The sequence below is a fragment of the Hemitrygon akajei genome, chromosome 18 (assembly GCF_048418815.1).
Source record: "Hemitrygon akajei chromosome 18, sHemAka1.3, whole genome shotgun sequence".
In the NCBI taxonomy this organism is placed as follows: domain Eukaryota; kingdom Metazoa; phylum Chordata; class Chondrichthyes; order Myliobatiformes; family Dasyatidae; genus Hemitrygon; species Hemitrygon akajei.
In genome coordinates, this window is record NC_133141.1 from 46,592,851 (window position 1) to 46,605,440 (window position 12,590).

Below are 12,590 nucleotides of genomic sequence, written 5' to 3' on the forward strand. Positions count from 1 at the left end.
CAACATAGGGCGAAGAAAAGATGTGAAAAGACAGGCATTCTCCTGCCGTTGCATGGGGAATTAGTTTAAGTCCAAAGTACATTTATTAACCTTGAGATTCATTTTCTTGCAGGCAGCCACAAAACGAAGAAGCACAATAAAATTCACAGAAAACACCACACCACAAAAGTAGTCATGCATCCAATGTGCGAAAAAGAAAGAACAAATTGAACAAACAATTAAAAAAGTGAACAAACAATAAAAAATGGAAACAAACAATCCATGGAACATGAACCGCAGAGTGCCCAAATGTAAGTCCACAGCCACACAGCTAGTTCATTACTGTAGCCGGTCCAGGACCCTAATGGTTGCAGGCCACAGCTGCAGGGTCAGTTCAGTTCTGTAATGAGTAAAGCCTCCCAGATTAGTGATTCATCCTCTGCCCTCAGCCTCAATGCCTTAAACCTTTTAACCTTGCACTGTGCTTAAGTAGGCCAAACATAAGTTTGTTATCCACTCTCAGGCCCAGACACCACCACTTCAATCTGGCCCAGAGTTTCTATCTAGCCCCAGGTCCGCTTCAGCAATGGCTGCCGCGGCCATACTTGCATTCTCAAGAGTCTAGTTTGCTGAATATTTCAAGATACCACATAAATACCAGGTTATACTGACAGTTCAAAAGCACACCTCCCAGCAAGAAATTACAAGCTATGGATTGCAGTGATCATAGTCCCGAAAAAGTATATTTCATAGAATTGTTAGTAGTTTCGTTTGCTGTCCGGAAAGTGTCGCCGTGTCTTGCCAGCACCATCTTTGCAGTGCAATATTTTTTTATTAGAAGTGGGTAGGCATTGACATGCCTGTTCATAGCTGTACTGGGATTCAGGCCCAGATAGTTGTTAGTACACCATTCAGCAAATGTATTGACTTCCTCATCGATGCAGTCATCGAGTTGGTAGTGTCAGTGATGACTGTGTCATCTGAGCACTTGTTGTACTGCATGAATGGTGTGAGCTTCAGCAGTCCATCTGGGTACAGTGTGAACAAAGCTGGTGAGATAACCGAGCTCTATGGTGCTCCAGTTGATATTTGCCTGTTGGTGCTCATATAACCATTATATCTCACTTTTTGATGTCTGTCTCTGAGGAAGGAGAGGTTGAAGAGTATGAGGTGGGGGTTTGCATTGATTTGCTGGAGTTTGTGTCCCATGAGATGGGGTTGCATAGTGTTCAATGCACTGAAGAAGTCCACAAACTACATCCTAACAATGATCCAGGCCTCTCCAGGTGAGTGTATGTAGGTATGGTGCAGTAACGTTAGTACTGGATCATCTACGCCTCTTTTCAGCCTGTAAGCAAATTGGAGTGGGTCAGTGAGCACACTTACCCTCACCGGTAGCTGTGGTAGGAGAAGCCTTTCAAAGGAGTTCTTTACCAGCGACGTTAGAGCTACAGGACAGTCGTCATTATTACAGGTGGGATTTCTCTTCTTGGGAATTGGGCATAAGATGATTCAAGCTGTCTGCCATCTGTTTAGGCTCCACACATAGATTACCACTTTGGTCTTCCAGAGGACCAATTTTTTCCCTAGCAATCCTTTTGCTCCTAAAATATCTGTAGAACCCCTTAAGGTTCTCCACCACTTTGTCTGCTAGAGCAACTTCATGCTTTCTTTTAGCCCTCCTGATTTCTTTCTTAAGTGTTCTCTTACATTTCTTGTACTCCATAATCACCTCATTTGTTCCTACTTGCCAATACCTGCTATGCGCCTCCTTTTCTCTCAAGGTTCCCTACACTTGTTATCTTTACCTTTTATTCTGACAAGCACATACAAGCTTTGCACTTTCACAATTTCATTTTTGAAGGCCTCCCATTTCCCAAGTACACCTTTGCCAGAAAACAGCTTTTCCCAATCTATACTTGCCAGATCATTTCTGATACCATCAAAATTGGCCTTTCTCCAACTTAGAATCTCAACCCACGGACCAGACCTATCTCTTTGAGTATTATTTGCTTTCTCTCCATATTTTTGAAGTCATCCAAATCTGTACTTTTCTATCCTAACTTGCTCCAAGTTCCATTTTCTGTTATCCAACAGCATCTCAGTTTTAGATCATGTTCACGCACTCAATGTCCACTTCCATAAAGCACAATCTTCTGAGAGCTCTTCTTAACACCGAGTATCTTGACAGTTCCTTATTTGCCTTCCCTGTAAGGCTTTCAGCCCCAATGTTTTGGAATTCCTTTGCTACCTTTTTGTCCCTCTTTCTTCATTTCTAATCATTCTTGAAACCTCTTCCTGTGAACAAATTGTCTGCAGTTGTCTTTGGCTCAGTGGCAATATTATATGTATGTGTATATGTATGTACTGTACAAATGTCATTTCTACCAGCCACTGTGTGCAAACAAATCAAAAATCATAATGGTTTTTACACCTTGAGTTGGATTACGAAGACAAGGGAAATTTCACTATTGCATCAAAGCAGCATTGAGTTAAATATCCACTTTCAAAACAGTGATAGGATGAATAAATAAATCATGGATTTAAAAGGTTTCCATTTGTTAGACAGCATCCTATCAACTTCTTAAACATAGAAAATAGGTGCAGGAGTAGGCCATTCGGCCCTTCGAGCCTGCACCGCCATTCAATATGATCATGGCTGATCATCCAACTCAGAACCCTGTACCTGCTTTCTCTCCATACCCCCTGATCCCTTTAGCCACAAGGGCCATATCTAACTCCCTCTTAAATATAGCCAATGAACTGGCCTCAACTGTTTCCTGTGGCAGAGAATTCCACAGATTCACCACTCTCTGTGTGAAGAAGTTTCTCCTCATCTCGGTCCTAAAAGGCTTCTCCTTTATCCTTAAACTGTGACCCCTCGTTCTGGACTTCCCCAACATCGGGAACAATCTTCCTGCATCTAGCCTGTCCAATCCCTTTAGAATTTTATACATTTCAATAAGATCCCCCCTCAATCTTCTAAATTCCAGCGAGTATAAGCACAGTCGATCCAGTCTTTCTGCATATGAAAATCCTGCCTTCCCAAGAATCAATCTGGTGAACCTTCTTTGTACTCCCTCTATGGCAAGAATGTCTCTCCTCAGAGTAGGGGACCAAAACTGCACACAATACTCTAGGTGTGGTCTCACCAAGACCTTGTACAACTGCAGTAGAACCTCCCTGCTCCTGTACTCGAATCCTCTTGCTATAAATGCCAACATACCATTTGCCTTTTTCACCGCCTGCTGTACCTGCATGCCCACTTTCAATAACTGGTGTACAATGACATCCAGGTCTCGTTGCACCTCCCCTTTTCCTAATCGGCCACCATTCAGATAATAATCTGTTTTCCTGTTCTTGTCACCAAAGTGGATAACCTCACATTTATCTGCATTAAATTGCATCTGCCATGAATTTGCCCACTCACCTAACCTATCCAAGTCACCCTGCATCCTCTTAGCATCCTCCTCACAGCTAACACTGCCGCCCAGCTTCGTGTCATCTGCAAACTTGGAGATGCTGCATTTAATTCCCTCGTCTAAATCATTAATATATATTGCAAACAACTGGGGTCCCAGCACTGAGCCTTGCAGTACCCCACTAGTCAGTGCTGGGACCCCAGTTGTTAAACCTGAATTATTTCCAATTATTGAGGAGGCATGTATATTTCCAATTTGTCAAACAGTGTTAAAAATGCTATTTAGATGTCACTCCTCTTGTACTGTACACAGCTGCAGGGGTCAACATCCAAACCATTGATGCAGCAATTTTAATAGACATAGCATATATGCTTTATGCTTTTGTGGATGCTTAAGGAATGCGGCCAAAGGCTACAGTGATTGTTTGACTAATCTACCTTTTCACATTTAACTGCAACTTGAAAACTCTTCAATTGTTCCAGAGGAAATAAAATATTTATCTTTACTTTTGAAATCCCAATGATTTTTTTAGTTCTGTCAATAGTGCCCTTTCAGAGATGCTGCAAGAACTGTGCAAGTCACCATTTCGTGTTTGCACAGCTCTTTCAGATAATAGAACCTCCAAAGCGAATTTCCACTCTCATTACAGACATTTTGTCTTGATGAGCACTACTCTCCCTCAGGAATACAAATAGTTTTAGAGATATTCACACTGGTAAATGGTTCAGCTGGATGCTGGAGTAATTTTCTGCCTTTATGAGTGAGCAGCCAATTAAGCTATGGTAACAGAGCTGATAGAGAATTGTAGCATGAACTGCAATAATGTGAATGAACCTTTGCATTTTCTTTTTTCTGTAGCTCCCCAGACAGTGGAGACATAAGACTGTAGGTGTTAAGAGTGTGTGCCCATCTTTGGAGCAAACTGAATGTTTGGCATACATGTAACAACTCAAAATTCTGTTTAAATTTGTTTAGAAGATGCGGAATGTCTGCCTTGACCAGCATCTATTGTCCAGACCTTACTGAACTGAAAGACCATTTCCGAGAATAATTAAAAGTCAGCTACATTTGAGTCATACATCACAGAAACAGGCCCTTCAGCCCAACTGGCCCATGCTAAACAAGAATCCCATTTGCCCACATCCCTCTAAACCTTTCCTATCCACGTACCATTCCAGTGTCTTATAAATGTTGTTATGGAATACAGTCTTGGGAAATGTACGATAATGCATATTGGTAAAAGGAACAATAGTGCAGACTGTTATCCAAATGGGGAGAAGGTTCAAACATCAGAGGTGCAGAGGGACTCAAGCCGCACTTGGATTATTGTCAACAGTTTTGGGGCCCTTATCTCAGAAAGGATGTACTGTCATTGGAGAGAGTCCAGAAGAAGTTCACGAGGATGATTCCAGGAATGAAGGGGGTTAGCATATGAGGAGTGTTTGGCAGCTTTGGGCCTGTACTCACTGGAATTCAGAAGAATGTGGGGGCAAGAGGGAGATCTCGTTGAAAGTACCAAATGTTGAAAGGTCTAGGTAGGGTGGATGTGGTGAAGATTTTTCCTTTGGTGAGGGTATCCAGAACTAGAGGATACAGCCTCAAAACTGAGGAGTGGTCCTTTAGAACAGAGGAAGGAGGAATTTTTTTTTTAGCCAAAGAGTAGTGATTCTGTGCAATGTTCTGCCACAGACTGCAGTGGAGGCCAAGTCCATGTGTATATTTAAGGCGGAAATTGATAGTTTCCCAATCAGTCAGGGCGTCAAAGGATATGGGGTTATGTGGGATCCAGGATCAACCATGAGGGAATGGCAGAGAAGATGATGGGCTGAATGGCCTAATTCTGCTCCTATGTCTTGTGGTTATTGTACCTGCCTCAAATACTTCCTCTGACAGCTCATTCCATATACACACCACCCTCTGGGTGAAAAGACTACCCCTCAGTTTCCTATTAAATCTCTCCCCTCTCACCCTAAACCCATGCCCTGTAGTTCTTGATACCCCAAACCTGGGAAAAAGATTGTGTGCATTCACTCTATATATACCCCTCATGATTTTATGTACCTTTATAATATCACCCCTCATTTTCCTACACTCCAGTGAATAAAGTCCCAGGCTGGTCAACCTCTGTCCATAACTTCATGAGTCTGGAGATAAGGATGGCCAATTTCATTCTCCAAAGAACATTAATAAATCATCTGGGTGATTACAATAAACTGGTGGTTCTGCTATCACCATCACTAACACTGCATTTTCACTACTTACTTAAATAGAGATTGTGGGATCCGAACACGCCTCACAATTCATAGATCTTCAGCTACTATTTCCTTAAAGAAGGAAGGAAACAATATTCTTTCTCTTATGGGAACTTTATATTGCTAAATATTAAAACATTAGACTAGGTAGGCTAAATCAAAATACATAACTGCACTACATTTATGCAGTTAGGTAAAAAGCAGGGATCAAATTGCACTGACAAGAGAAAATCTGCAGATGCTGGAAATCCAAGTCTCTTGTATATAGATTGGGAGACCACTTCACGGAGCACCTACACTCCGTCCACCAGAAGAAGCGGGATCTCCCAGTGGCCACCCATTTTAATTCCACTTCCCCGTTCCCATTCTGATATGTCCATCCATGGCCTCCTCCACTGTCATGATGAGGCCACACTCAGGTTGGAGGAACAACACCTTAAATTCCATCTGGGTAGCCTCCAACCTGATGGCATGAACATCAATTTCTCAAACTTCCAGTAATGGCTTCCCCCTCTCCCCTCCTTCACCATTCCCCATCCCCTTTTCCCTCTCTCACCTTATTCCTTGCCTGCCTATTGCTTCCCTCTGGTGATCCTCCCCCCACCCCCTTTTCTTTCTTCCATGGTCTTCTGTTCTCTCCTATCAGACTCCCTCTTCTCCAGCCCTGTATCTCTTTCACCAATCAACTTCCCAGCTCTTTACTTCATCCCTCCCCCTTCAGCTTTCACCTATCACCTTGTGTTTCTCTCTCCCCTCCCTCACGTTTCAAATCTACTCCTCGTCTTTTTATCTCCAGTCCTGTTGAAGGGTCTCGGCCCGAAATGTCGACTGTACTCTTTTCCATAGATGCCGCCTGGCCTGCTGAGTTCCTCCACCATTTTGTGTGTTTTGATCAAATTGCACTCTTAGAATAAAATCATTGCAGTATAGTTATAGACGTAGTATGTGTTAGAGTATATTACTGTTGTTTTGTTAATTATACAGTCTTCATTACACAAATATTCAGGAGTTTATATTACGGTACATCATGCCAGATTTCCAAAGCTTAAGCCATTTAAGTCAGATGCTATACATGTCTTATAAAATGTTCTGCAACAGTGACCTATGCTTAATGGGATCTGTAAGATATTAGTGCAGTTCATACTGATGTATTTGTCTGGGGTGCTCTTCAAGCACTTTCTGTTTTCCTTGTAAATTGCTAACTTTAAATTGCTATCATCTTTTTAAACATACAGCTTGTACTTCTTTTAAATGTCAGGTCAATAAGACAAAGAACACACAGTTTAACCATTTCATAACTTACATGTAAACAAATTCTCTTATGTTTCAGCAGCAGGGCACGGTGAATTGTTAGCCTTTCAATTGCTAAGTTCAATCGCCGTAAAGTCTTAAGTTGGGAACTCCTGAGCAACACACACAAAATGCTGGAGGAACTCAGCAGGTCAGGCAGCATCTATGGAGGGGAATAAACAGTTGACATTTCAGGCTGACACCCTTCACCAGGACTGGAAAAGAAGGGGGCAGAAGCCAGAATAAGAAGGTGGAGGGAGAGGAAGGAATACAAGCTGGCGCGTGACAGGTGAAGCCATGTGAGGGGAAAGGTGAGTGTGGGGTTGTGGGGAGGGCATGAAATAAGAAGCAGCAAAGAGATCGGTGGAAGAGATAATAGGCTGAAGAATAAGGAATCCAGTAGGAGAGGACAGTGGACCATGGAAGAAAGGGTAGGAGGAGGGGAACCAGAGGGAGGTGAAGAGAAGGGGTGAGAGGGGAACCAGAATGGGGAATGGATAAAAGAGAGGCGGTGAGTGGGGAGTAGTTACTGGAAGTTAGAGAAATCGATATTCATGCCATTAAGTTTGGAGGCTATCCAGGCAGAATATGAGGTGTTACTCCTCCAACCTGAGTTCAACCTCATTGTGGCAGTAGAGGAGGCAATGGATAGACATGTCAGAATGAGAATGGGAACTGACTCCACTGCACTATGTCCTTCTCCCAGAAGGTTTTGAGGGAAATGACAAAAGGATCTTTTCCAATTTAGCTAGCTCATTGCTTTGTGACTGGACAGTGGCAGAGCAATCAGCGCTGCTAACACACAGCACCTGGGACCTGTTCTCAACCCTGGGTGCAGTCTGTGTGGAGTTTGCACGTTCTCTCTGTTAAGTTTCCTGGAGGTGCTCTGTTTTCCTCCCACATCACAAAGACTTGCTGGTAGGTTAATTGACCACTGTAAATCACCCTATATGCAGGTGAGTAACAGGAAAATTGAGATGACTTGATGGAGATGTGAGAAAGAAATAATAATTACAAAGAAATAATAGGGAAATGGGACTGATTGATGTGCTGTGAGAGCCAGCATGAATTTGATTGGCAAAATGGCCTTCTTTCTGTATTGTTTTGTAACTCCTAGGAAGACAGTGCAGTATATATTTATGTTTGGATGTAAATGCAGAGAGCATGGTGAACAAATATATTAGTTACGTAAGCCCATCATCCCTTTTGGGGCATAGGCCACAGACAGGGGCTCACCAGAGTCCTCTGTCCTGGCCAGTCTTTCAAGTTGTTCCCAGGTGTAGCCCATTATTTTGAAGATCCTTCCTCTCCAAGGGAAGAAGTCTTTGGAGCTTCTGTGACTCTGGTTTTTATGGGATGGAGTTGCTAGCCCCATGCCAAACCCCCCTCCTTTTGCAGCCGGGCTTGGGACTGCCCATGGCGTCACAAGTATATAGTTAAATCAAAAATTACCTGTGTGGTTGACATTTAGACTGAAAGGGAATCATGAAGGGTAGCAGGACAGGTGAACAAGGAGGTTGAAAAGGCACAAGTGATGCTTTTCTTTCATTATCCAGGGTACAGAATATATGATTGAAGAGCTAAAGCAACAATCAGCTGCATAATTTGGGTTTTATCCTGCAAGGTTTTATTTACAATGGACCTGTTATGAAATTACTGCCGACAGTTTGTGCAGACATCTTGACTAGAGATGTAATAAACCTCAAAAGGTCAGCATTCTTTATTCTGCAATGAGATACTTATACATGAGACTGCAACATAATAAACAGAAGATTCTGCAAATGTTGGAGCAACTCAGGTAGCATCTATGGAAAGGAATAAAGAGTCAACATCTCATAGACATCCTGATGAAGGGCCCAAAACATCGACTCTTCTTTTCCTTTCTATAGATGCTGCCCAACCTGCTGAGTTCCTCAAGCATTGTATGTGTGTTGCTGTGACATTATAGTAGCCTTAATTTAACAGATGACACTGTGAATTGCTTCCGCTTGTTTCTATTGAGTTAAGACCCATGTACTCACAACTATCTCGTGGCCAATGTGCTGAAGATCCAATAAGACTTGACTTCTCATGACTATCCAGGTCACCCTTTCCTAACTACAGCCTCTGTCTCAGTGGTCCACCTGCCAAATATCTGCTGGTGACCAACCAGTTCACCTTTCCCTGACTAAATAGTACTCATGGCTGAGAATTTTTACTTCTAAAATAAAACTCTACTTTCCACTATCAATTGAAATTATGGCTTCCCCTTTGATCCTACATTTGGTTTCACATTTCTCTTTCTCCTGCTAGCACCAGAGAACTGGATTTTCAACTATTTACCACTCTTCTCTCTTGTATCTGCATCTGAGCCCAAATGAAGCATTTTGTCCCAAACCAGGCCGTCCATTTCGCTCCATAGATGACTTTGACATAAGTTTCTCTAGATTTTTGTGTGTTGGTATCTGAATCAACTGTTTTATTATGATAAAAAGTTGAATTTGTCTTCCATTCCAGGTAGTCAAACAGAAATTCAGCAGTTATAATATACTGACAGTGAGGTTTTCCTTCAATAGAATTTCAAAGGAGAAGTCAATCACATGAAATTGCATATTCACAGTGTGGTTATCACTGAGATGGGAAAGTACAATGTTGGACTCAATAACTCTTATTTGACTGGCATGATAGGCTGAATTATACATTCTCTGTATTACATATTCTATGAAGCTCAAATGTTCTTGGGGGGGGGGGGGCGAAGGATGGAATACAAAATGTCTGAAGCAGCCAAGCAACCTGAGGTATTTGATGTGCTACAAAGTATAATGACAAATGAAAGTAAAGCAGGAGCTGTATTGCTTCACACAAGAATGTTAAATGACAAAATTCTGGTTATTTACAGGCCATTTTGAGGAACGACTGCGCAGGTGCGTGGACATCAGCAAGTTAGAACGGCGGGAAGAGTATAAAAAGAAGACAGCTTTATAGAGCGGGCATCTGAGTAGAGGTAGACAGAGTAGGAGGGCTTTGGCTCAATGGGGCTTAGGCGATGACTGGTTGAGGTGAGGTAATTTACTTGTGAAGAATAGAAACAGGAAGTATGTCTGTGAGGCCAGTGTTCTGTACTGGGTGCCAGATATGGGAAGTCCGGGAAACTCCCAACCTCCTGGAAGGCCACATCTGCACCAGGTGTGTCGAGCTGCAGCTCGTTAGGGACTGGAGTTGCAGCTCGATGACTTTCGTCTAGTCAGGGAGAGCGAGGGGGTTATAGAGAGGAGCTATAGGCAAGTAGTCACACCGGGGCCTTGAGAGACAGATAAGTGGGAAAAAATCAGGAGAGGGAAGGGCAAGAGGCAGATATTAGAGAATACCCCTGTGGCTGTCCTCCTTAACAATAAGTACTCCTGTTTGAGTACAGTTAGGGGATGTGGGGTCCTACCCGGGGGAAGCAACAGTGGCTGCACCTCTGGCACAGAGTCTGGCCCTGTGGCTCAGAAGGGTAGGGAAAGGAAGAGGAAGGCAGCAGTGATAGGGGATTCTATAGCTAGGGGATCAGACAGGCGATTCTGTGGATGAAGGAAAGAAGCACATTGGTAGAATGCTTCCCAGGGTCCAGGATGTTTCTAATTGCGTCCACGATATCCTGAAGTGGGAAGGTGACCAGCTAGAGGTTGTGGGACATATTGGTACCAACGACATAAATAGAAAACGGGAGGAGGTCCTGAAAACAAACTACAGAGAGTTAGGAAGGAAGTTGAGAAGCAGGACCTCAAAGTTAGTCATCTCGGGATTACTGCCTGTGCCACGTGACAGTGAGTATAGAAATAGAATGAGGTGGAGGGTAAATGCATGGAGCAGGGGGCAAGGCTTCAGAATTCTGTATCATTGGGACCTCTTTTGGGGCAGGCGTGACCTGTACAAAAAGGACAGGTTGCACTTGAATCCCAGGGGGACCAATATCCTGGTGGGGAGGTTTGCTAAGGTTACTGGGGAGAGTTTAAACTAGAATTGCAGGGGGGGTGGGAATCGAACTGAAGAGATGGAGGAACGGGCTGTTGGCTAACAAATAGAGAAAGCTTGGAGACAGTGTGAGAGGGAGGGTAAGCAGGTGACAGAGAAGGGATGTGCTCAGACCGATGATTTGAGATGTGTCTATTTTAATGCAAGAAGCATCATGAACAAAGCGGATGAGCTTAAAGCGTGGATCAGTACTTGGAACTATGATGTTGTAACCATTACAGAGACTTGGATGGCTCAGTGGCAGGAATGGCAGTACATGTAGTGTATGTGGATTTCAGCAAGGCATTTGATAAGGTACCCCATGCAAGGCTTACTGAGAAAATAAGTAGGCATTGGATCCAGAATTGGCTTGCTCACAGAAGGCAAAGAGTGGTTATAGACAGGTCATATTCTACATGGAGGTCAGTGACCAGTGGTGTGCCTCAGGGATCTGTTCTGGGATCCCTACTCTTCGTGATTTTTATAAATGACCTAGATGAGGAAGTGGAGGGGTGGGTTAGTAAATTTGCTGATGACACAAAGGTTGGAGGTGTTGTGGATAGTGTGGAGAGCTGTCAGAGGTTACAGCGGGACATCGATAGGATGTAAAACTGGGCTGAGAAGTGCCAGATGGAGTTCAACCCAGATAAGTGTGAGGTTGTTAATTTTGGTAGGCCAAATATGATGGCAGAATATAGTATTAGTGGTAAGACTCTTGGCAGTGTGAAGGTTCAGAGGGATCTTGGGGTCCAAGTCTATAGGACACTCAAAGCTACTGCGCAAGTTGACTCTGTGGTTAAGAAAACATACGGTGCATTGATCTTCATCAACCGTAGGAACAAGTTTAAGAGCAAGTTTGAGAGGTAATCTTACAGCTATATCGGACCCTGGTCAGACCCCACTTGGAGTACTGAGCTCATTTCTGGTCACCTCACTACAGGAAGGATGTGGAAACTATAGAAAGGGTGCAGAGGATATTTACAAGGATGTTGTCTGGATTGGGAAGAATGCCTTACAAGAATAGGTTGAGTGAACTCGGTCTTTTCTCCTTGGAGCGACAGAAGATGAGAGATGACCTGATAGAGGTGTATAAGATGATGAGAGGCATTGATCGTGTGGATAGTCAGAGGCTTTTACCCAGGGCTGAAGTGGCTAACACGAAAGGGCACAGTTTTAAGCTGCTTGGAAGTAGGTACAAAGGAGATGTCAGGGGTAAGTTTTTTACACAGAGAGTGATGAGTGCGTGGAATAGGCTGCCGGCGACGGTGGTGGAGGCGGATACGATAGGGTCTTTTAAGAGACTCCTGGAAAGGTACATGGAGCTTAGAAAAATTGAGGGCTATGGGTAACCCTAGCTAATTTCTAAAGTAAGTATATGCTTGGAACAGCATTGTGGGCTGAAAAGCCTGTATTGTGCTGTAAGTTTTCTATGTTTCTATTTCAAATTAGCATGGAAGTGCTACAGGCCCATGGAAAATCCAACCAAAATGCTCCAATTCTGTTTCATTATAATCCAGTGTAAAACTGTTGGTTCACATCTTCTCCAGCAAGGTCCTGCTGCTTCACTTGCTGCCTGTGGTCACCTCTGGGCTATACTTCCCTTGTTTAAATGCAGAAGAACCTGACTTGGTGTAGCAAAGTGCATCGGAGTCTAACAGTGACATGACTCACA